This window comes from Mesoplodon mirus (genome assembly GCF_964341445.2).
Source record: "Mesoplodon mirus genome assembly, chromosome: 3".
Taxonomy (NCBI): Eukaryota; Metazoa; Chordata; class Mammalia; order Artiodactyla; family Ziphiidae; genus Mesoplodon; species Mesoplodon mirus.
In genome coordinates, this window is record NC_138978.1 from 138,765,907 (window position 1) to 138,792,945 (window position 27,039).

At 38.5% G+C, this 27,039-nt stretch overlaps 1 pseudogene across 1 annotated transcript; it reads right to left on the bottom strand.

The window, feature by feature from the left end:
- Positions 1 to 5,324: 5,324 nt before the first annotated feature.
- Positions 5,325 to 19,532, bottom strand: LOC309799258 (ferritin light chain-like; annotated as a pseudogene). The gene is made up of 2 exons: positions 19,464 to 19,532; positions 5,325 to 5,842 (listed from the first exon to the last, which is right to left on the bottom strand). The product of its transcript is annotated as a ferritin light chain-like (transcript).
- Between the last annotated feature and the right edge of the window lie 7,507 nt (positions 19,533 to 27,039).

Genomic DNA, 27,039 nt, shown 5'->3' on the forward strand with positions numbered 1-27,039 from the left:
ATATCCCGTCTTTTGGGAAATTACAATTTGTTCATGTCACTATTGATACTTATTCTGGTTTCCTCTGTGCTACAGCACAGACCCGAGAAGCTACTAAACATGTTATCACTCATTTATTACACTGTTTTGCTTTCATGAACCTTCATTTTACAGGAACCAACATGACTCTTACAGGCCCGGCTACCAGCCGACGAGAGGATCTTTTTTTTTTTTTTTTTTTTTTTTTTCTTTTTGCGGTATGCGGGCCTCTCACTGTTGTGGCCTCTCCCGTTGCGGAGCACAGGCTCCGGACGCGCAGGCCCAGCGGCCATGGCTCACGGGCCCAGCCGCTCCACGGCATATGGGATCCTCCCAGACCGGGGCACGAACCCGCATCCCCTGCATCGGCAGGCGGACTCTCAACCACTGCGCCACCAGGGAGGCCCGAGAGGATCTTAAGGATACCATCATTTGGTATAAAAATGGGCAAGCTATTAATATTAGAGGTCGAATCTCATATGCCTCACCACTTCGGGATTCCGCTATTACTATAGCCAAGGTTCCAGGTGAAGATTCAGGAAATTATTTCTGTATGAAGCATTTACTTGGAGGACAAGGGATACTTATAGTTGGACATAAGGTTACTATTCTTAACAGAAAATCAAAACCTCAATTTCCTCCTTTTATGACCATTAACTTTGCTGGATCCAATTTTGAATGTTGCAATGCATCTTGGAATAATAACCAAATATGGTGTACTACAGATCATACCAAGGGGCCAATTCTTCTCTCTTCTATTCCCATCATAGATAGGTTTATCACATTTCAAAAGAACTGGGATATATGGAAACTAGCTCTAACTTATTCCAATACACCTGTTATAACTTGTGTTGCTCCTCCATATACACTTTTGATTGGTTCTATTAACATTGGTAATTCTTCCAAAGGAGGATATAATATTAGCTGTGTTCATTGTATTTTTAGCAGTTGTATGTTCCCTTCTGCAGGAACACAATCTGTGCTTATACTAAGGCAACCCATATATGTTATGGTGCCTGTACATCTGAGAGAACCTTGGTATGAAGATACTGGAGTACAGGCATGGGTGGAACTCTCTAAAGCCTTGCAGAGAAGGAGACGCTTTATTGGGTGGCTAATAATAAGTTTACTTGCCTTGGCTGCTCTGTCTGCTACCGCGGCTACTGCCCGTCTTGCTCTTTCACAGAGTATTAATCATGCTCACTTTGCTAATCAATTATCTCAAAATACCAGTCTTGCTTAATCTTTACAAAGTCACATAGATTTACAGATTAATAACAAGTTAGATGAATTTAAAAACGCAATTTTGAGGATTGGAGATCAGATGGCAGCATTAAAATTGAGGATGCGTTTAGCTTGTCATGCAAAGTATACGTGGATTTGTGTTATTTCTTACAAGTACAATAACTGTGTTTGGGAATGGGAAGAAGTAAAAATGCATCTGCTGAGTGTTTGGTCAGATAATATTAGTCTTGATCTTAAGAAATTAAATGCTGAAATTCAGGATATACAAAATGCACATCTTGATGATATTTCACCAGAAAATGTAATTCAAACTTTACTGGATCATTTAAAGTGGTTAAACCCTTAGTCGTGGATTACTAGAGGGTTGTCAGGATTTATTACCCTGGCCATAATTTGCCTATTATTGATAATAATCTTCTCATGTCTGTTTCGTATCCTCATGCAACAGTATACTACTCTCGGCACTAAGGTTCATGGAATTATTTTGCAGCAAAACTTCAAAAATAAAAAAGGGGGACCTGTGGGAAGCAGTCAGCCTTGAGAGCAGGCTACAGACATGCCAGGCATGCCGCCGCTGCTCGAAGGGACTGTCCCTACTTGTTCCCCTCCTTGTTCCATTCCACGGGAGATAAATCACCAGGGCCCAGAAATCAGAAAGAATGGAAAATGAGACAAGCCAATCTGTCTCCACCCTGCACGTGCAGGTTATTTTGGATGATTCTGGGTTTATGGGTTTTCTCCCAGGGAAGTTAACCTTGAGCCGAGACAGTCATTAGATAATGTAAACCACCGTCTGGCAACCTTCCCTTTTCTAGTCTATATAATCTGCAACTGTAGCATAATAAAACTTGCCTTGCAACCATCAGTTGTCTTGGTCCTTCTGACCCCATTCGTCGGTGCTACTTCAGTTCCTTACCCCGTCCCTTCTGACCCTGGGCGGTGAAATCCTCTTTCTGAGGCTGGTCCGCGGCACATATGAATATGTTTCTGTCTTGCTGTCCTGCACACATGCTGTCTAGTAACAGATATTTTGTCTGCTAGTAGTGTTTTAGATTATGTCTTTCCAAAGCGCTGAGGCAGTGCACCTATTTTGAAGTTGCAGCTGATGCCTGAACGTATCCTAGCTGACAAATTATTGATTAATAAAAACATGAATTTCTGAAAGATTTGTACTGTTAACCAAAATCTGGGCAAGGAGTCTCAAATGTAATTCTTAGCCAGAATTACATGTTAATGAACCATTTAACAGTGTAAATCAAGGAACATCAATGTAGGGATTTCTTTTCATTTATTTCTTACCTGCTTGAAATAGCAGTTAAAGGTTGCCAGCTTGGTTGCAGATGAACGGACGTTTGAAGTTCCCTGAACTACTTAATGTGGAATAGGATACTAGACTTCCAACGCCCTCAAGGTTGTGACCTTGCAGCCATTTTACATAGCACATCATCCTCCTATAGGGATGAACCTTTCCCTGGCCCGAAAAGTAGCCACTCCGTTGAAGCTTTGCTTATTGTAACAGGCTTTTGTTTCCAGGTTACATGTCTGTGGAAGACTTAATTCTGAATAGAGATATAGATATTACTGGAAACTAATTGCTTTTGCTATTATACTCTGCTTATACTCTGTTTTACTCTGTAAAACATTTAAATTGTGCTACAAAAATTCAGATGTTGTCTTGCAATCTTTAAACAATAAATGAATGAATTGCCCTTAAAAAAAAAGAATTAAGCAGTTAGTTAAGCTGTTGGTCCCACATCAGACAAATTGTCCTTATACCTCCTGTCAATATTGTTAACAGAGACTGTTATTTTATTAATCCTTATGATCCCGTGATTCTTTCTTTCATGTTTCGGGGCACAGCAGGTGAGAGAGTGGGTTTGTTAAGCTGGGTGGGTTTATCCTTCTTTTATGCGTTCATTCAATTTTCTGTTCATTTACTTATTGTATACATATGGCAATAGAAGCTGCTAAGGCAATCATTGCTATTCTGCAAAACAACAAGGCACAGAAGCAGATGTCTTATTTGCGAGATTTCTCCCCCCAGGATTATTATGATTAAAGATCCTTTCCCCCCACTCCCTGGAGAGGACAAGGGGCTGCTCGCTGGAGGATTTTTAATGACTTGGGGAAAGGCTCAAATATCCCCCCATTAGGGTAATCCACCCCAGGGGCAAACCACACAAGAATATTATGAATTTATTTTATTTTTCTATCCTTGCAAAGGTAATACTCAGCTCATTAGAATATGAAAACTATACTGTCAAATTTCAGAATTACATGGATGAAGAAAACCACCAAAGTGGCATCATATCATGTGTGTTATAGTTGTATTTACTATATTGACTATATTAAATATGTTGTGTTAACAATGTATTGTATAACTATATATTGAAAAGGCAAAATGCTGTAACGTATTTCAGAGAAAATAATGTTGGCCAACCCCAAATTGTACATTGTAGACGGGTCCTAGGAAAAGAAGATTTAATTCATAGTGAACAAGAGGTTAGCTTCTGTTTTCAGCCATGTGCTATTTCAAGAATTAAACATCATGAATAATACAGGATATAAGAGGAATAGTCTAAAGATGGAAAAGCACATTTTGATTAGGAAAGAGAATTTAAGTCTTAAGTCTTTTTTTTTAAGGAAAACTGCCTTATTACTATGAGATAAGAAAATTGTTTCCTTCTTTTCTTCCTTGCTTTCTTCTTCTTTTTTTTTAACCTTTTTAATTTTGGATATTTGACCTCTAAGCTGAGATGACTGAAAATGCCTCCTCTGGGCATCAACCTTTTTGAAAGACTTTTTCCCCCTCCCTGAGGGCTATTTGTCTCTTGGAGGCTTTGTCTACATTACTCCTCAAGAGGCAAGCATTTGTCCTTGCACTAAATGCTGACATCTCCTGATAAGAGGGAAGCTGCAAAGTAGAAGAATTGAAGGTCAGTATGTTGATATTGGTCTCAAGCGCATTGATGCACATTTGTGTATTGGGGAAGGGGAGTGAAGCTTGAGAGTGGGCCAGTGGGGAGGGGTAAATATTTTGTGATGCTGTCTACCTATGGGCTTATAAAGTTTACAGCTGCATTAGGAGGACAAGCATTACCATTAGCATGAAAAGTAGGGCAGACCTCAGTTGCAAAAGCTTCTAGCCATACACATAGGGCAATACGTAAATGATACACCTTATTGCATTCACCCATTCACCCTCCCCTGTTCACGCTAATTGGAAATTTCCATCCATTTCAGAGAAGTAACACAACTATCAATCATTTTCCCTGGCACGAATCTTCCAGGAGGAAGAAAATGGAATACACCTAGCAACAGAGCTCACACACTAGTAGTCCATGTGTCTTAGATTTAATATCTGATGACTAGCTGCATTGAAGCCAAGAGGTGGTTCACAAAGTTGCTGCACATTAGAATCACCTGGGGAACTCTGAGACCTCCCCGTGCCCAGGCTCCTCCCTAGACCTACTGAATCAAAATCTCTGGGGCTGGGACCCAGACACCAATGTTTTTCTTCCAAGCTCTTTAGGTAATTCAAACGAGCAGCAAAGCTTGAGAACCAGCCCAATAATGGGAACAAACTTATTTCACACAGATAAAGTGGGGCAATTCATATGTTAAAAGAACGTGAATATATGTATATATTTCTTTTTTTCGCTTTGTTCTGTTTGTATTTCAAATAGGCTTTTTTTTTTTCCTTCTGCAAAAAACGTTACTGTTGGGCCTCCCTGGTGGCGCAGTGGTTGGGAGTCCGCCTGCCGATGCAGGGGATGCGGGTTCGTGCCCCGGTCTGGGAGGATCCCATATGCCGCGGAGCGGCTGGGCCCGTGAGCCATGGCCGCTGGGCCTGCGCGTCCGGAGCCTGTGCTCCGCAACGGGAGAGGCCACATACCGCAAAAAGAAAAAAAAAAAAAAAAAAAAAAAAACGTTACTGTTTCCATTTGGTCCAAGGCTTGGGAGAGGGCTCCAGGGCGGTTACAAAGCTGCCTAGTGGCTGCAGAGCTGGGCTTCAGGCAGAAGCTCTGACGCCAGAGGGTCTCCTCAGACGCGGCTGGACTTCAGAGACTCCTGTTTGGCTCAAGGGTGAGCCTTTCAAAGAGATACTCGCCCAGCACAGCCTGCGGACCAGCCAGCCTGCGGAGGTTGGTCAGGTGGTCGCCCATCTTCTGGATGAGTTTCACCTGCTCCTCCAGGAAGCGGCTCTCCAGGAAGTCACAGAGCTGGGAGTCTGCACGGGCAGGACCCAGGGCGCACAGATCCGATAGTGCCTGGTTCAGATTCTTCTCCCTAAGAATGGCGGCTTCCACAGCATCCTGGGTTTTACCCCACTCATCCTGAGAAGGCTTCCGCGCCTCCTGGAAGAGGGCGCGGCCGCAGCACTGGTTTTGCATTTTCAAGAGGCGCTGGGCGCCCTCACACTTCTCCTCAGCCAGTTGGCGAAAAATGTGGCCCATACTGTCCAGAGTCCCATTGTTGCTGTCGAAATAGATGCTCAGAGAGAGGTAAGTGTCCACAGATGCATGTTGAACAGGCGGTGGGCGGCGGCTTCCACCTCGGTGGAATAATTCTGACGAACCTGGGAACTCGTGGTTGATCAGTGATAAGGAGCTAAGCTCAAAAACTGGTGTTGGCCTGTCCTGGAGGCTGAGGATAGCTGAGTGTCTGATTCCAAAGGTTGCAAAAGGAAGAAAGGTTGGAGGGTGGTCGGGGGCTGGAGCAAGGAGCGTCCCTGGGTCTGTTCATTCCAAACACTGTTGAAGCAAAAGACAGATCTGCAGGACTGCCGAACGCACTGCCTCAAATAGGCTTTGATATAAATGAACAAGAAGTCCAAGCAAGGACAAAACTTACCCTTCCTCCCACCAAAATAGCTGGTGATACTAGAATCTAGATCTGGGAAGGGATTCTTCCATTACTTTCTTAACATTCCAAGCCACTAGAGCAGTGGTTCTCAAAGTATGGTCACCTTGTAACCAAGCAGTACCCTATGGGGCCTTCCTAGGACAGACCCATCCCCCATATCCTCTATTGTAGTTTCTCTCTGAAGTACTCAGATAATAGTATCTCAGGCATATTTCTTGAGTTTTCAGATGCTAAAAACCACCACCCAATGGAAGAAATGAACTCTTTGATGATCATGAGCATGTAGCCCCCAGACCTTCTGGCACCTAAGGATGGATAATGTTACCTGCCTTGTGGCCTCAACATCAGCCAGTCAGAGGATTGTGCACGAGCTGATCACATGCCCTGGGATGTCCCTCCCTCACCTGGCCTTTAAAAATGCTTTGCTGAAATCCTTTGGAGATTTCAGGGGTTTTGGAACACGGACCACCCCTCTCCTTGCTCGATCCTGCAATAAACCTTTCTCTTCTCCAGACTCCAACCTTTAGGTTTGTTTGGCCTCACTGTGCTTCAGACACATGAACCTGCATTCGGTAACAACCTGACCAGCTTTACCAGCGTCCCCTGATAATGTGTCAGATATTCAAGTTTTAGGGCCCTATCCCAGCCCTATGGAATCAGCAACTCTAGTGGGGCTCAGTGATCTCTGTTATAACAGGCCCTCCATATGATTTTTATTCACCTTAAAGTTTGAAAATATCTGCATTGTCAGCTGGCCAAAGCGTCCACCAGCAGGTGAAGGGGAGTGACGCCTGGAAAAGATAGGGAGTAGCCAAGGCAAGTACAGCAGCATTTGCCGTGGTAGTAATGGAGAATGCCTTTTCTCCACTGGTTGGCACAGACTAGTATCTGGGAGCAGTGGCAGGGTTATTTAGGATGCTTTACAATTCAATGTAGAGTGACCGCTGTCCTGGTTTGCCAGGGACTTCCCCTGTGTGAACACTTAAAATCTCATCCTGGCAAACCCCTTAGCCCTGGGTTTGAAAAACTTAGGGAATAACATGAAATTTAGGGGAAACATGATCTAGGATTTGGGCAAGTCACAAGTGCTAATTAAAGCGAAGCAAGTATGGACAACATCTAGCCTTCTTTACCCCTTTGTGGGAAGGTAAATCTGATTGGGTGAAAGGACTTATTGTTAAGAAATCTTTGTAGAAACATCCCCTTCTGCTTAGTCCGCTGGTTCTCAGTTCTGGCTAGACACTGGCATCGTCTGAGCAGATTTAAAGTTATTTTATTGGTCTAGGATGACCAACAGTCAGTGTGAGGGTTTTTAAAAAGTGCTTCAGATGATTCTAATATGCAGCCAAATTTAGGTGCCACTGCTTAAGCTTTTGAACCACTGCTACTTTTTTCACCTCATCTTCCTATGAGAATATCCAACTGTAGTTGAGGTTTGTTTTTTTTTCTTTTTCATTTTTTAACTGTCTTATTATAAGATTTACTGTCTTAAATAAGATTGAATGTACAGAAAATCCTGCTAGTCCATCTGGTATAACTAGATACTTAGAATAATATCGTTAAGATATATACCATTTAAGTACTGTGACTGGCCTTTTAAAAATTAACATATGCATTGAATTAGTACAATCTCTTTTGAAGTTGTCATGTTGGGGAGCTATACCTGTAATCTGCTGCCATTGCTAAATATCTGGACAATTCTTATTAGGAATTGTTTTTAAACATCTTTAGGGATTAAAACCAAGAGTGCTGTATTATTTGTACTGGGACCACAAAAACCTCACAAAGTTTCCCCACTGTACCTTCTACCCCCATCTCTAACCCTTGGCAACTTCTAATCTGTTCTCCATCTCCACAGTTTTGTTATTTTAAGAATAATATGTAAACATAATCATGAATTACTTAATCTTCGGAGATTGGCTTTTAAAATTTTTTTCTTCAGCATCATTCCCTTGAAGTTCATTTTAATTTTTGCATATATTAATAATTTGTTCCTTTTCGTTGCTCCGTAGTATTCTATCATAAGATTTTATCACAATTTGTTTCAACATTCATCCATTGAAAGACATTTGGGTAGTTGCCAGTTTTGGGCTATTATAAATAAAACTGCTCTGAACATTTATGTGTAAGTTTCTGTGGGAACTTAATTAAGTTTTTGTTTCTTTTGGATAAATGCTCAAGAGTACAAGTACTGCGTTGTAGGGTGAATCTACTTTTAGGATTAAAAGAGACTGTCAAGCTGTTTCTCAGAGTGGCTAAACCATTTTAGTTTTCCACCAGTGACGTGATATAACTTTTCTACGTACTCGCCAGCATTTGATGTTGTCACTATAATTTTAGTTATTCTCTGATATCTCATTATGGTCTTAATTTGCATTTCCCTAATGCTAATGATGTTGAGCATCTTTTCATGGGCTTCTTTGCCCTGTGTATATGCTCTTCCATGAAATGTCTGTTCCTGTCTTCTGCCTATTTTCTAGTTGGATTTTTTTAAGTTGTTTGGAGAGTTCTTTGTATATTATAGATACAAGTCATCTGTCTCATATGGGATTTTCCAATATGTTTTCCCACTGTGTAATTTGAGTTTTCATCCACTTAAAAGGATCTTCTATGAAGCATTTTTAACTCATTTTGATGAGATCCAATTTATCAGTTTTTGCTTTTATTGATCATACTTTCGGTGTCAAGTCTAAGAATTATTCACCTAGTTCTAGATGCCAAAGATTTTCTCCTATTTCTTTTTCTAAAAATGTCCTGCTTTTACATTTAAGATTATGATCCACTTTGATTTAATTTTTGTGTAAGGTGTGGAGGTTTAGGTTAAGGTTCATTTTTTGTTTGTTTTTGTCGAGGGATGTCCAACTGTTTCAGTACCATGTTTTGAAATGTCTACTCTTCCTTGATAGCTTTTGCACTGCTGTCAAAAACAGGTTAAATGTATTTATGTCAGTCTATTTCTGGGTTCTCTCTTCCATTCCATTGATCTATGTATCTACCCTCCAAAATTACTGCGAAGTCTTGAAATTGGGTGGATTAATTCCTCCCATTTTAATCTTCCTTTACAAATTGTTTTAGCTATTCTTCAGCCTCTTCTTACCATACAAATCTTAGAAAAAGCTTGTCTATATCCGCAAAAACCTTGAGGGCATTTTAAGAGTAATTGTGTTAAGCCTCTTAACTTGGGGAGAATTGACATCTTTATTATGTTGTGTTTTCTAATCCATGAACAAGGTATGTCTCCCTATTTGTTTGGGACTTTAAAATTTTTCTTCATCAGCATTTTGTAATTTTCAGTATAGAGGTCCTATAAATGTCTTATTGGGCTTGTATTTAAGTATTTATTTAGGTCAGTTGTAAATGGCATCACATATTTTAATTTAAGCTTCTACACATTTGTTATTAATATATAATGTGATAAAATTGTGTTGATCTTGTACTCTAAAACATTTACAAACTAATATTATTTCTCAAGCTTTTTGTGGATTCCTTGGTATTTTCTCCATTTAGATTATCATCTCCTCTTCAGACACAGACAGTTTTACTTTTCCTTAGGCAATATAATAGGATATATTACTCTTCAACATTCAGTAGGATATATTCCTTCCTATTCAACATAGTAGGAATAGTCCTTTTATCTTTTAAATGAACTTTTAAAAACTTTAACATTTAAATTTATGTATTTATTTATTTTTGCTTATTTTCTTACTAGAACCTCCAGTAATATATTTAATAAAAGTGGTGAGAGCAGATATCCGTGCCTTGTTTCTGATCTTACAGAGAAAGCATTCAGTCTTTCACAGTTAAATATAATGTCGGTATAGGTTGTTTGTAGATCATCTTTATGAGTTTCAGTATGTTCCTTTTCTATTCCTAGTTTGCTTGGAGTTCTTTTTTCTTCTTTTCTTACAATCATGAATGGGATTGGATTTTGTCAAGTGCTTTCTCTGCCTTATTGGATAGGATCACATGACTTTTCCCTTTAATCTATTGGATATGGTGGATAACATTGTTTGATTTTCAAATATTTAACCAACTTCGCATAACTAGAATAAATGCCACTTGGTCATGGTATATTATTCTTTTTATATATTTCTGGATTTAATTTTCTAATATTTGGCAGAGGATTTTTACAGCCAATTTCATAAAAAATATTGGTCTGTAGTTTTCTTCTTTCTATCCTATCCCTGTCCGGTTTTGGTATCAAGGTAATACTGGCTTCATAAATTTAATTAGGAACTGTTCCTTCTACTTCTCTTTCTTATCAAATCATGTAAAATTGGTGTTAATTCTTTATGTCTTGGGTAAAAGTGAAACATCTAAGCCTGAATATTCCTTTTGGGAGTTTTTAAATGAAAAATCAGTGTTTCTAATGGTTACAGGAAAATTGAGATTATCTATTTCATCTTGGCTGAGTTTTGGTAGTTTTGAGTGTAGAAGCATTGGCCCATTTCATCTACATTTTTGAATTTATAGTGTAGACTTGTTCATAGCAACTTGTCCCTTATTAACCTGCAGGATATGTCATGGTATCCCTGGTTGCATTTCTGATATCTGTGATTTGTGCCATCCATCTTTTTATCTTTATCAGTCTTGCTAGATCTTTATTGATTAGATTGTTTATTTCCAAGAACCAGCCTTTTGTTTCATTGATTTTTCCCCCCTATTTTCCTGTTTTCAGTTTCATGGATTTCTATTTCATCTTTATTATTTCCTTCTTTCTGCTTGTTTAGTGTCTTTTCCTCTTCCTTTTTTACTGTTGTAATATAGAAAATTAGATTATTGCTTTGAAATACTTTCTTTCCCAATTTAGTGCTATAAACTTCCCTTTCAGCATTGCTTTCACTTCATTCTGCAAACTTTGATCTGTTATATCTCCATTTTCTTTTATTCTATGCATTAAAAAATATTTCGTTGGTGCTGTCTTTTTTACCCATGAGTTATTTGGAATTGTGATGTTTAGTTTCCACGTGATTGAAGATTTTCCTGTTGTCTTTCTGTTATTGATTTCTAGTCTGATTCCATTATGGCTAGAGAACATACTCTATGATTTTAATTCTTTTAAATCTGCTAATTTTTTATGAATATATAAATGAAAGAAATAAGAAAACCTCTGAGTCTTAGCATCCAACACTTAGGCACATTACAATTTAAATCTGCTAAGGTTCTTTTTATTGCCCAGTATATAGTATATGAGTGAATATTCCATGGACACTTGAATATGTATTCTGCTGTTACTGAGTGTGTTCTTTAAATGTCAGTTATATCCTATTGATTGATGATGTTTTCATTTCTTCCATATTCTTGCTGATTTTTCTCTCTGGTAGTTCTATAAATTGCTGTGCTGAAGTCTCAAATAATAATTGTGGATTTAAAATTTTCTCCTTTTACTACTTTTTCAGTGTTTGCTTCATGTATTTTGAAGTTCTGTTGTTTGGTGCACACACATTTAGTATCATTAGGTCATCTAGGTGGATTATTCCTGTTATCTTTATGTAATGACCCTCTTTGCCCCTAATAATTTCCTTTGCTCTGAAGTCTACTTTATCTGATATTAATATAGCCATTCCTACTTTTTCTGATTAACGTTCACATGATATATCATTATCTTCCTTTTACTTTGAACTACCTATATCATGATGTTTAAAGTAAACTTCTTATAGACAGTATATAGTTGGATCATGCTTGTGAATTTTTAATCTACTCTTCCAATCTCTGTCTTTGACTTGGTTATTTAGATCATGTACAGTTAATGTAATTATTGCTATGTTAAAGATTAGGTCTACCATTTTATTTTTTGTTTTGTCTTTTACCTTAGTTTCTCAATCCTGTGTTTCTCTTATTTTGCCTGGTGGGTTACTTAAACATTTTTTAATAAGTCCATTTTAATTTAATTTATTTATAATCATTTGTGTATACTGTTTGTATAGTTTTCTTAGTGGTTGCTTTTGGCATCACAGTATACATATGTAACTTACCATAGCCTACGGGAATCAGTGTTTTATTACTTTAAGTGAAGTTTCAAAATTTTACTTCCATTTAGTCTCTTACTATTCCCCAGTTTTAAAGTATGATTTTCTGTGGTATTTCCTTTCTCTACATTGAGAACCACATCAGATGGTGTCATAATATTTGCTTTGACCATCAGATAGTATTTAAGAAACTCATGAGGCTAATGATAGTCTCTTATATATACCCCATTTGTTTTCACCCATTCCATTGTTCCCCTTTTCTTTCTGAAGTTCCCAGTCTTCTGTTATTGTTTTTTTTTATGTTTTCATAACATTAGGTGATATCTGGGCTTTCCAGTGCCATTGGATATGAGTTTCAGGAAACACTGAGTCTGGCTCACTTAATGCTGCTGAGTTGGAGGGTTTGTATATGTTGGGCCTGTTGGTGCAGCAGGTGCTAGCAGATTAGACTAATGTTGATGGGACTAGTGCCACAGGAGGATGGGTTCCCATTCAGGCTATGCTGCTGCTACAGTAGATCGAGTCCCCCTCTACCCCAAGTGTGGGGCAGTGACCTGCTGCTGTCACTGCTTTGTATTAGGCTGCATTTGCCTCAGGTGTGTGGTGGGATCCCTTGGAAGCTGCTGCTGCTGTCAATCACAAGGTTAAATTCATTTCAGAAATACTTAAGTATAAATATATAGCCTTGCTCCTGTAGGACCCCTGTAATAGTTTTTTATTGCTTTCATACAAATTACCACAAATATAGTGACTCAAAACAATGTCAATTGATTACCTTACAAATCTGACATTGGTCTCAATTGAGTAAAGTAAAAGTGTTGGCAGGATCGACAGATGAATGGATAAAGATGTGGCACATATATACAATGGAATATTACTTAGCCATAAAAAGAAATGAAATTGAGTTATTTGTAGTGAGGTGGATTGACCTAGAGACTGTCATACAGAGTGAAGTAAGTCAGAAAGAGAAAAACATATACCGTATGCTAACACATATATATGGAATCTAAAAAAAAGAAAAAATGGTTATGAAGAACCTAGGGGGCAGGGCAGGAATAAAGACGTAGCCATAGAGAGTGGACTTGTGGACACAGGGAGGGGGAAGGGTAATCTGGGATGAAGTGAGAGAGTGGCATGGACATATATACACTACCAAATGTAAAATAGATAGCTAGTGGGAAGCAGCTGCAAAGCACAGGGAGATCAGCTCTGTGCCTTGTGTCCACCTACAGGGGTGCGATCGGGAATGGAGGGTGGTAGGGAGATGCAAGAGGGAGGAGATATGGGGATATATGTATACGTATAGCTGATTCACTTTGTTATGAAGCAGAAACTAACACACCATTGTAAATCAGTTATACTCCAATATAGATGGTTAAAAAAGAAAAAGAAAGTGTTGGCAGAGCTACATTCTTTTCTGGAGGCTCTTAGGGGTGTTTCTGTTCCCTGTACTTTATCCGCTTCCAGTGGTCACTTGTAGTCCTTGACTCAGAGTCCCCTTTCTCCACCTACAAAACCCAAAATGTTGAATCTCTGATTCTGCTTCTATTAGGACATCTCTCTCTTTCTCTTTCTACAGTTGGGAATGGTTTTCTACTTTTAAGGACTCATGCAATTAGATTTGTTCCATGAGGTAATCCAGGATAATCTTTCTATCTCAAGGTCTATAACTTCAGTCATATCTGCAAAGTCCTCTTCACCATGTAAGGTAACATATTAATAGGTTCTAGGGATTAGGGTGAGGGCATTTTTAGGAGCCATTATGCTGCCTACCACACCCTTAACAAGTGACCTTGAGAAAATTACTGAGATTTTTAAAGCCTTACTTTCCTCAAACATAAAATGGAAAGAAAGCTAACTAGTTAATATCATGAAAGTGAAACAGTATATATGAAATCAACTAATTCAAAAAATAAGATTTCTTCTTTTTCTTTATGATTTACATGATTCTCAGAGTTCAGTTACTTGAAGAGTTTCTTTTTTTTTTAAACAGAACTAAGGAATTTCAGGGTTCAGGTGCTGTAAGATTGTCTGAATTATCTGAGTAACAATTAGCTAAGCACAGGTGTAAAGCATTTGATTTACTCCCTGGTTTTCTTTATCTTCTCATCCCAGTAAATGCATATCCCTTTTCTAGCTCCAGCCAGTAGAGTCAGAGCTTGTTTTACTGTTTAACTAAAGTTGAATTTAAATTCTCTCTACATCTCCAGATTCTCAGCCCTGGTTGCATATTATAATCACCTGGGGAGATTTCAAGAACTACTGATGCCAAATTTCTACCTATCATGGATATTTGAGGAGGGACCTGGAATGAAATGCTCTAGCTTATGGTTTTTGGAACCAAATCATAGTCTACACTGAGCCAAATTATTTGCGAGATCACCTCTAAAAAGGAATTTATCTGTGGTGACTAATGCTCTTCCTTTGTCAGTATGCTTGATTTGTCCCTCTTTGGGGGAAAAAAAGAGGGGGAAAAAAACCCCAGCAGTTGTGCTCCCTGAATTATAACCTGATGCTTTGGAATTAGTGTTGGCTTAGAGTGCACATCTTCGGATACCCATTCTCTCTCCTGCTTCCTTGCATGAACTTATATCCTTGGGCAGTGTTTCATCCACCACTCTCTTTTGCTTCTAATCTTAGCAAGTAAAGTCTCCCCTTAATGAAATAGCATTTCATGAGGCTTACTGGGAGCATAGGTCTGTTCCAGGCCTATCCTATGTTAGCTAAAGCAGATATAAGTGATGTATTTTTGGCATTCATCCTTGTGGGTTGGAAAGAGAAGACAGAATTTTATCCTTTAGGTGTCATCTGACTGGACAAATGGGCTCTTTCCCTCTACTGCCTACCATGTAAAAGCCTGAGGGTGTTACCTCTAGAAGGTATCTTCTAGTTATCAAAATAGTTCAGATAAGTCAAATTTCTCAGTAAAAGATCACAAAACTATGTCTTAGGTGGTTAATTTTCTATGTCAATTTGTCTGGGCCACCATGCCCGGTTATTTGGTCAGATATTATTCTGGATATTTCTGTGATGGTGTTTTCGTGTTTTTTACAATTTGTATTTATTTATTTATTTATTTATATTTTTGGCTGCGTTGGGTCTTCGTTGTCACACGTGGGCTTTCTCTACTTGCAGCAAGCGAGGGCTACTCTTTGTTTTGGTGTGCAGGCTTCTCATTGCGGTGGCTTCTCTTGTTGCAGAGCATGGGCTCTAGGTGCACGGGCTCAGTAGCTGTGGTGCACGGGCTTATTTCCTCCACGGCACATGGGATCTTCCCAGACCAGGGCTCAAACCTGTGTCCCCTGCATTTGCAGGCGGATTCTTAACCACTGCGCCACCAGGGTAGTCTCTGTGATGGTGTTTTTGGATGAAATTCATATTTAAATTGGTGTTGGACTTTGAGTACAGCAGATTATCCTCCATAGTATGGGTGCGCCTCATCCAATCAGTTGAAGCTCTTAATAAAACAGAGACTGACCTCCCTGTCGCAAAAAGGAATTCTGCCAGAAGACTTACAGAAATTGAACTGCAACTCTTCCTAGAGTCTCTAGACAGCCTAACCTGCAGATTTTGAATTGACCAAGCCTCTATTATTGTGTGAACCAATTGTTTAAAATCTCTCTCTCTCTTTCTCTATCTTTATATAGATATGGATATAGATCTAGGTATCAATATTGATATCTAGATCTATCAATATATATGGGCACATTGTATACACATGCTGTTGGTTCTGTTTTTCTGGAGAAGCTTGACTAATATAGTGGCCCATATAAATAAAAGGATGAACCCAAGTTCACCCAGGTAGAAAGTAGTACAATGAGAACTGGAACTTAAGGCCTCATGACTCATTCAGCTGTGAACACTGACCCAGAACTGAGGTCCACAAACTCTAGCCCACTGATCAGATCTCGCTTGACTCCTGGTTTTGTACATAACATTTTGCTTGAACACAGCCACACCCATTCATTAACGTATGGTGCATGGCTGTTTCTGTGCTACAGCAGCAGATAGGCAGTTGCAACGGAGAGGTATGGTACACAAAATCCAAAATATTTACTATCTGACCCTTTACAGAAAAGATCTGCTGACCCTTGCTCTAGGATGCCATCTGATTTCTGATAACACAGAGGAGAATAATTCATGCACATTGGGGTTGATTGTTAATCTCCTGTCCTCCTTAGGTCAAAGATCTCTTAAATGCTCACCCTTGCAATAGCCAGCTTGGGGAACATTGTCTGAAGATGCAGAAATATTTCTTGCCAGGTCTTTCCAATCCACACTGCTCCCTGACTATGGTTCTTAAAACCTATTTTTTAAAAAAATTTTATTGGAATATAGTTGATTTACAGTGTTGTGTTAATTTCACATGTACAGCAAAGTGAATCCGTTATACATATACATATATCCACTTTTATGTTTTTTTAGAGTCACTTCCAAATAGCCCGTTACAGAGTATTGAGTGGAGTTCCCTGTGCTAATAAGAAGAGCAGGTTCTTATTAGTTATCTATTTTATGTATAGCAGTGTGTATATTTCAGCCCCAATCTCCCAATTTAGCCTCCCCACCACAATACCCTGGTAACCCTAAGTTTGTTTTCTACATCCCTGCCTCTACTTCTAAAACCTGTCTATTTTAACCAACTACCACTCATTGCTTACTGTCTCTGGCTTCATGTACTTCATAATAAATCTACCTCTTGTTCAATCCTGGATGACATGTTCCAAGGACTGAGACAATATCTTCTTCTACATAACTTGTCCTTGATATTGTCTAACTTGGGGTCTTTATCTATGTCCCAAAGAAGACAGTCACACTCTGTCTTCTAGTACTACTAATAATACCACATTTTATGGCATGAATTTGACCCAATGCACTGAACTATCCCTTTAGAAACTGTATGCAACCTGTCACTGGGTTTTAGCACCGGGATAGAGCTCAAATTAGTGTTCATATTTAAACAAACCTACTTGACCAGAAACTTTTTGTCTCACCATTTATTTTATTACACAAGTAACTTCTCCCTTTGCATCTATGATGTAAATATTTTTAATTTCCTAAATTATCTGAAAAATTATTTAGAGCTTCCATTTCAGTAGGCATTGGCATTGCTGTGTTGTGACTATTTCATTATTTTATTTCCAAATGTTAAATTAGGCTTCAAGCTTTGGCCAAGAGTAGACAGGAAAGGGTTTTAAAAGAAATGAAGAATGGGAAAGACTTCTGATGCAACGGAGACTTAATAAAGATTTGCTTTTGAATCAAGAATTTATAATAAAGGTTTGATTTTGAATCAATAAGTTATGTCATTACAAAATAGCTCCCTGGTAAAATTCCATTCTTTTGTAATCATTAAGTACAGAAATTAACCATCAAAATATGCAGTGATCTTTTTCATTTTCTAAAAACAAACCTATATCTAGATGAGAGGAGAATTCATTTCATAACTCAGGCTCTGGACTTACGACTCCAAGTCCTGTTTTCTTTCAACCATGCCTGCTAAGTTTCTGTCTAACTTCTTGAGCATGAGGTAATGGCTTCAGCTTTCATCTCCTTACTCAGTATATAGCTTGGTGACTAAGAGTAAGGGATCTAAACCTTGAGAACTTGGGTTCCAATCTTGACTCTAAAATTTACTTGTTGAGTACTCTTGAGCATGTTATCTGTTTTTGCCTCAGTTTTCTCATCTATAATATAGAGATAACATTACTTCTCTCAGCGAGTTGCTATGAGGGTTAAAAGAGAAAATTCATACAATGCAAGAATTTATCAGTTCTTGGAACACAATAAATACTGAAAAGAAATGTTAGCCATTATCAAGGGCCCCTCATTTTATGGATAATATAGATTAGTTTATATAGGTCTAATATTTACATATACATAAATGTTTTGTACCTATATGTGTGTATACGTTCTTCTTAGAAATTGAGCAGTCAACATTCACATCTAAAAGTATGTGCTCCAGGGAGATCAGCTCGGTGCTTTGTGACCGCCTGGAGGGGTGGGATAGGGAGGGAGGGAGGGAGACGCAAAAGGGAGGGGATATGGGAACATATGTATATGTATAACTGATTAAATTTGTTTTAAAGCAAAAAAATAAATAAATAAATAAAGTATGTGCTCTGTGAAACGTAGATCTCCTGTGTACAGACACAGTGCTGTAGTTATCTATTGCTGCATAATAAAGAAGTCCAAACTTAGTGGTGAAATAAACAAAAATTTTAATATGTGCCCAGATTCTGTGGGTCAGCAATTCAAACAGTACGCAGAGGAGATGGCTTGTCTCTACTCTGTGACTGATGTCTGAAACCTCAGCTCATGAGGATTCAAATGGCTGGGGCTGCAATCATCTAGATAATTTTAATTCACATGTCTGGCCCTTGAGATGGGATGACTTGAAGACTGGGCCCAACAAGGACTGTTGCCTGGAGTGCCTATAGATGGCTGCCCATGTGGCTTGGACTTCTCATAACGTGGTAGTTAGGATTCAAGATAGAGTATCCCAAGAATGAGCGTTCAGGGTTGAAGCATTCCAGGAGAATCATGCAAAAGCTGCATGACCTTTGATGACCTAGTCTTAGATGTTACATAGCATCACTTTATACTATTGCAGGCGTTGGAGACCTTTTTCCATAAAGTGTCAGACGGTCAATATTTTAGGCTTTACACGCCATACAGTCTCTTTTGCAACTACTTAGCTCCGCTGCTGTGATGTGAAAACAGACACAAACAATACATATACTAAGGAACATGGCTGTGTTCCAATCAAGCTTCATTTATAAAAGCCGGTAGAGGCCTAGATTTGGCCCACCAGCCATAATTTACTGACCCCTGCTCTACTGTTTGAAGCCATGGAAAGCCTGCCCAAATTCAAGGGGAAATGCCCACGTCTGGATGTGAAGAATGGCAACGAATCTGAGACCCTGTATTAAAACCACTACATATGGGGTACTTAGAAGAAGATCTGTCTGCATACCTTGTTTCTCCCATGTATGGTGGATATGAGGTATTGGCACATGTTACATCTCTGTAAGCCTGGGTCAAGGTCAAAGTTGGAATCTGAACTCAATGACCTTGATTTCTGGAAGAATTGGTAACTCTACTTATGATATCCATACACTCCTTACCCATATAAATACACCACAAAAGATAGATTTCAAGTAAACAGTTGCTTTATGGCAGATTTTTATTATGTCTCCATTGACTGAATTATTCCATTTTGGTTAGAAACATGAGTTTTGTTTCTTTCCTAAAGAGATCTGCAACTTTTCAGATGCGGCATTTCATTCTAATGAGAGGATGATGTAGGTTTTTATAAACGGAAAAAGCAGAGCAGGCTGAGTTCACTCAGATCATACCAATGCTTACAGGAATAACCGAAACTGGAACACAGGCTTCCAGGTTTTCCCGTCCTGTGCTCTTTCCGGTAGGTGCCATTGTCTGCTGGGCCTGGCAGTAATAAGTTTTGACCTTTACCTCTCTACACTCTTGTGAAGTGGTTTTGGGCTTTGTTAGCTTTCTTGTGAGTTTGTACTAAATTGTGTCCATAAAGTAGGCTGAATTCCTCAGGGAAGGATGATAGCTGTTACTGTGTTATTACTGCAAATGTTGTGTTGGTTACTTTTTTTTCTTTTCTTTTGTCCAGTTGTATCCTGAACTTAAAAGTTATATTATCTGAAATGAACGATGTGCCTCTGGTGGAAAACACTAATTTAAGGGATGAAAATTCCTGATGATTGCTTCAGTCAACCCTTAATACACACTGAGCTTCATTAGTAAATAGACAACTCTCAGACCTTTCCCTTGGAAGAGGTCGCATAATCAGGCTTTGTGTTGATTTCGCATTCTGTTCGTTAGAGACAGAACAAAGTAGAATAATTGGCTGGTACAGGGAAAGCAGAAAGAACTTTCTTCTATTTTGGTGATGCATCCCATAATAAGGGTTGAAAATGAGACTGGAGGTAAAAACGTGAAACTCAGAAGAGCAAAGGAGAGAGGATATTGTTTCTTTGAAAATATTCTTTCAGTGTTGGCCCAGATGAAATATGAAGCTGAGGAAATTTTTTTAAGTGATGATTTTTGTGTTAACAATGTGAGTGTGGAATTAGTAAGAATCAGAAAGCAAGCATCCTTTTCCACCAAGGACTTGGGAGCAAGTGAAACCATAAATACTCCCGGTTCTTGGAAACCCTTTTGGAGCAGTAATCAGAGAAGGGTAAAGGCAAAGCCTCAGAGCAGAGGTGTTCAGAGCAAAGGGATAGGAGGAGAACAAAAGGAGAGTGGATATTTTTAGAGCTGTCATTTTGAAATGTACCTGCTTCTGATTCAGTGCTGCTTTGCTACTGTGTTGATCCCGTGGAAATCCTCAAAGCAGGAGCAGCCCTATTTTAAAATAATAAGGTTAGAGCAAGTGACTCGAATCCAGGTCTCTTTAGCTCAAGAGCACAGAGGAGAGTGTGAGGAAAGAGTGAGGCCACAAGGAATTGTTCACTGGGTACATTTTCCCCAAACCTCACTAACTGGGAGAAACTGACCACTGGATTATGTGGCTTGAAGGAAAGCAAAAATGTTGAAAACAAAGAGTGTGGAGCTTGTTTAGAAAGCAAGCTCTATCATTTGGTCACCTGCTGATGATAATAGCATTGGCTGAGTCCTGACCATTTACAATGAAGGCACTTCTGTAGGTCATAAGTTCCAGGAGGGCCAGAACTGAGTATGTCTGTTTCAGCATTTAGCATGGTTTAGCATCTTAGAGCCTGGTACATTATTGGCATATAGTAGACTTAAAAATGAATATTTGTGGATTCTCTGAGTGGATGGATGTGTGTGATTCATATCCTATTTGCAGGTCCTATGCCCTACAGTGGATTTTCAGTGTCAGATTGGGAACGTATTTATGATGGGGATTGGCATTGTTCCCTATCTAATGGATAAAGATTACACATCAAAGGACTTTACATTGACATCCCAAAAACCTCATAGGAATTACTTAACAAAAAAATAAACTTGGATTCTGTATAATTTCTAATTTATAAGCTGGCCAGACCACTGGTATTTCTGCCAGTCCTCTGGTAGTTCCGATGATGTCCCCATGATGACCCAGGCATAATCAGAATGGCTTTAGGATTTGGGAGCCAAAATGTTCCTCAGTATTTACTGCTTTGCTAGTCCATTTAAGAAAATGGACTATTGAAAAAATAGCTTCAGACACAATATGGCATTTTATGATTTAGCATAAAACCTGAGAAATATAGAGGTTATCTGAAGCCTGCAATGGTAAAGTTCCCTCTGCTATTGAAGTTGTTGTCTTTAAATAAAGATTCTACATCAGTAATGCTATATATATATATTTTTTTTCTGATATTCAGGTTAATTTCCTATTCTCTCTAAGGAAGTAATTGGTTGGTTGGTATGAGAGATAGTGTGGCTTCCAAAAGTGAAAAGTATTATTTTGTTGTAATTTCCAGCTACCTAAGGATGGGAGAGGCCCAGGACACTGCAGTCAGTATATTATGTGGAGCAGGTTATATTGTGGTTTATTTATGACCTTTTACATGTTTATTTTCTATGCAATTTTGTGTGCTCCTTTTTGAGTTTTGGTAGATAAGTGTTTTGTAACTTCGGAATACTTGGAGTTATATATATATATATATATGGCATATATATATATATATATATATATATATATTTTTTTTTTTATCATAGTAGTTAAAGCCGTGGACAGTGTACTAGTCTACCTAGGTTCAAATTCTGGCTTTACCCTATGACTTCCCTGTGGCTTCCTCTGCTAACCTATTTAAAAGGAGTATAATAAGACTGCTGTGGTGAGTTATATACTAAGTGCTATTTAAGCATTTGCTATAATGATTATGTATACTCGAAGGCAAGGAACTTGCCCCTTGATTGTCTCTGTATTCCTAGTGCTTAAGAATTCCTAGTGCTTTCCTAGTGCATTGTCTTAGGATAGAGATAGCTCAGTATAGTTCTTCTCACTATAAAGTACTGTTACGTTGAAAGTCTTTGCTTGTGTACTAATAATCTATGACATATCTGCTGAGGACAAGGAAAGGAATAGTTTTAAAACTGCAATGGATAACAAAAGATTGTATGATGTAATGCCTTTATTATGTAATTATAAAACTAACAAATGATCATGGTAGAAAATTTGAAAAACTCCTAGACAAAATAGAGATCAATAAAATTTGGAGTAGCGTTCAGAGTGTAGAGTTGTCCATGAATATTAGTGCTTTCACATTTTCCAGGACTTTAAGTAGACTCTGCTTCTTAAGAGGCTATTCATGATATTTTATTTTAATGATGTTTTCATCATGGGGACACACACACACACACACAGAGAGAAATCTGTTAAAAAAAAAGACATGTAAATCACTGATGTTTCAGATAGCCACATGAAATAAAGTGAGAAAGGTCAACAAGCTGAAAGAATGTGGAGTAGCATCTCCTTAATTGCTTACATAATTCTGATAATTACCTCTCTGTGGATAATGTAATTAATGGGGAATCTAATTCAAGAAAAATGTATGAACTTCAAGCCTTCTCGAAGCCAAGTACTTCTTTCCACAAAAGTTTAATTTCCACGGCCGTGCTTCCTTATTACCTGACAGGGTAAGTGTATTGTATGGCAAAGGATCTTCCCAAAGGAAGGTGCTTCCCACACTGATCGTCATAAATGACTTCGGAATTATTGTTGCTATATTACCAAAATCTTAAACTAGGGTATTTTTGACAAATGCGGTCCTTAGTTAATTTTTAGAGCTACAAACTGTCAGATGGCTCTGCAATAACAATTGTCTGGCTGTTCTTCAGGGTGATCACAATATGGTAATGACCTTGAGGTACCACTAAAAAGCAGGAAGGTGTGAGTCTTCCTTTGGTTCCAGAGTGAAATGCGAGTTGGAGTTGGAGTTGGAAAAGAGGCCGACAACCAAGTGATAGAGAAGGAAATGTGAGGTCATTAATGAAAAACCAGGTTTAAGTTAAGGTGAAGAGGCATGAGGAAATGGTCAGCTGTTACAGTATTACAAAGATCATGAAGAAGCATATCCATGAATGTGGTTTGTATTGCAATCTGCTGAAAAAGAGACAAATATCCTGGCCTGGCCTTCATGGAGATTATTTTTATTGATTCTGATAATAGATTATTGTTGAAAAGGGCCTCCTATAAATTATAACCGTGCAAAGGCAGCAAGATAACTTGTTTTTTCTTTATGTATGTGTTTCTCATTCCTACTCACTTCTCTCTTAGGGGAAGAGAAAATCACAAAAAACAAAAATGTCAAATCTCAGCTATTCATTTTCAAAATAATTTTTTTTCCAAATTCCAAAGGAGGCAATAGGTTAACTGTTAAGATTTGTCAGGCTCAAAAAAACTAGATTTTTACAAAGTGTAGCCAAATTTTGTTTCATAAATAGTAGCTTTGGAAAGAATATGTGATGATGCAAAGTTGGAAAAAGATGGTTTTTCTTCCGTAAATGACTTCACCGTGTGAGAGAAGAGGCAGAGAAGAAATCAAAGTAATTAAACATGGGGTGAGTTTTTCTGATAGGGGACTCTAGTGCTTTAAAATAGACTAGATAATCCTCGGTATAATCTGAGGGTAGAACAGACCAGTGCCTCATTTCCAATCTGGTATGCTGGAAGAAAACAGTGTATTTCCTTTGAGGTCTTGAGAGGTTTTTCTTCTTCTTTGTTTTGTTTTTGGTTCATTTTGTAATCAGCTTTATTAAGGTATCATTTACACACAATAAAATGCAGACATTTTTAGTCAACGGTTCAATGACTTTTAATTAATGTACACATTTGTATAACTACCACCCCCATAAGATCGATAACAATTCTAAAACCCTAGGAAGTTTCCTCCTAGGCTTTTGCAAAAGTATCCCCATCTCCCACCCCAAGGCAACCACGGATCTGATTTTTATCTTTAGAGATGAATTTTGCCCAGTTTAGAATTTCATGTAAGTTGAATAATACAGTAGGTGCCCTTTTGATCTGGCTTCACTTGCTCAGCATATGGTTTTTGAGATTCATTCATGTTGGGATGTTTTAAACCAGGACTTTAGCCTGGGTGGCTGATGTTGTCTGAAGGCACCTTATAGGTACATCTGAGTCTCTGGCATTGTCACTGTCTGTTCTTGGCTCAGTATTTTCAACTTTACTAAGAAGCACAAGGTTGAAGTAAGGAAGATCATTGTCAGTATAATGGAGGTGAAGTGGGGTCTGTTATATAATATTCTCAGCATAAATTGACCTGCTTGGAATCATTGTGTTGATAATCGACAAGGATACTCTTCCTCCAAAAACCTTGATACTATAAAACTTCTAAAGGACGCTGTCCTAGGACTCTTTTAGTTTTCATTTTTTGGGGAACATTTCTGGAAAATTGAAATGCTCACAACCTGAAAGAAGCAATTATTCACCTGAAGGCTAACTCTGCTAAAGTTGAGTTGTCCGACCTTTACATGCTGATAGAACCCAAATAGCCTTGCAAAACAATGCTCTTATTGGATATAAGCATATAGATTGTTTAAGATGGACGTGTATATGCAGTAAAGTGAAAAAACAAAGAATCTTTGAGTTTTCCTTGCTGGTTTTTTTTTATTTTTTCACTTACGCTTCTATATCATACGCTAATAGTTTAGGGTAACCTCAGGTTAGTTTTAGGTCCACTCTTTACGTAAATGTTGATGTACTCCATACGCAACTTTTTTCTACCTTCCTTCTTTTCTTCCATCTTTCCTTTCTAACTTCTTATAATCCATTATACTTAATCCTGCATTTGTTGAGGTGGCAAGTACTGTAGGAAAATTGAAAGCAGTGTGAAATTTTGCTGTTCAGAATGCATGTTGACCAAATTCTATATTGAGAAAAGGTCTGAATTTACCCACAGTAACCGTTTCTCAGCCTCTCTGAATAAAGGCCATAGAAACTGGGCTCTATATAATATCCTGACAGGTATGTAGAATTCATAGCAATTGCCCTCAAAGAGCTTACCTAGCGTAGATGCATATGAATGCATTTAATGATTGCTTTATTGGCAGCAGTGCCAACACTCACAGTCTATTTTGTTTTATATGATTATCATTACCTGCTGTTTACCACTGTATACATTGCTAATGGTGTGGTTTCTATGGCTTGTGAATTTCACGGCCCAATATTATGTAATTTATTGCACACTTTAGTGTAGAAGATGGAGACTCCATAAATTTTCGTGTGCTCTTTGCCCCTTTGGAATGTATTACACTGAGATCAGACAAAGTAATAAATTTATTTCAAATGTGCGTGATAGCTAAACATCAATTAGGACTTGATGGGAAATATTTCTTCTTCCAGCAACATAACAGTTTTTAAAGACTAAGCCATTGAACGTGGAGTTCCTGAACATGGGACTCAGCTCACTGGGATCCCTCCTTAGAAAAATAAAGGAAAACTTGAATTGGATATGTGTGGCTTATTCAAGTAGTAACTAATCAGCTACATCTTTGTTAACTTAATTTGTCACAATGGTTTGGTATTTTATTAACTCCCTTCCCCTTCTTCCCCTGACTCTCACGGGAATGGATCATGAGTGTCTTAAAACATACTAAGTCATCTTCCATCCCTGTTAATCTAACTACAAAAACACACTTTCCTTATCCAATGTAACATACTGTCTTTTAGAGTAGCTGTGGTTTTAATTCTCTACAAAATTAAAACCAGCAAAGAGAAACATTTTCAAGGAGCCACCACATTGTAGAGCTTTAGAAAGAAGACTTTAGAATTAAGGGCAACTATATCATTTTATAGCTAAAGCACCTGAGACCTAAAGTAGGAAGGTAACCATCGAGGTCAGGGAAAGGGGTTGAAGATCAGGTTTCAAGCTGAGAAAGAGTCTACAGGGACTCAATCTGAGCAGGTCAAAAACTGAAATGAGACCACAAATGTTCTGGGAAGGGTGGCACCTGGCCTCAAGTGTGGGATTCAGACAGGGAGTGGGCCTGGGGGAACTGAGCTTCCACAGTAGGCAGAGAAGGCCACCTCATCTGTGGAAAGTGCCACTGACATCAGGGAGTTGAGGGGAAAGAGCAGTGAATTCCAGTCCCCCTGAGAAAGCAGGCCAATCTGATTAACTCTGAATTTAGGCTTATTTCAGATACTTCTAATTTTTTTGTGTGTGTGTGGTACGCAGGCCTCTCACTGTTGTGGCCTCTCCCGTTGCGGAGCACAGGCTCGGACACGCAGGCCCAGGGCCATGGCTCATGGGTCCAGCCACTCCACGGCATGTGGGATCTTCCCGGATCGGGGCACGAACCAGTGTCCCCTGCATCGGCAGGCAGACTCTCAACCACTGCACCACCAGGGAAGCCCAGATGTGTAGTTCTTTAAAAATATTTTTAACATTTTTCCAGCTACATGTAGAATATAACTTAGCATAAAAACAGTATGGGTTTTATTTTAAGTAGTTTAACATTTTGACATCCTCATAATGAAATTGAATCCAGACGGTTTCTCTCCATGATCTCTTGAAATAGTCCTTGATCATCCACAGTATTTCCCATCATCACAAAGGTGGTACCAAGGGCAGAGAACTCCAACATTATTAAAGTTTCATAAAGCAAAGTCAATTTTAAGAATATAATGTCCCCTAACTGATAAAGGTCTTGACAGATAATTTCAAGGAAAGCATAAATTATTTTCTGTTTGTCAGAGGGCAAAATTATTTAGGTTGACTTAATGAATGGCAGAGTTTTTGAGTGGAGAGTGTTCTTAAAATATTATGTAGATCTGTACTGTCAACAGATGCTAGCCACGTGGCATTATTTATATGGAAACAAATTTTAAAATAAGGTTAAAAATTCAGTTCCTCAGTTGCATTTGCCATATTTCAAAGATGTTTATTAGCTCCATGTAGCTATTGAATACTGCTTTGCATAGTACAGATAT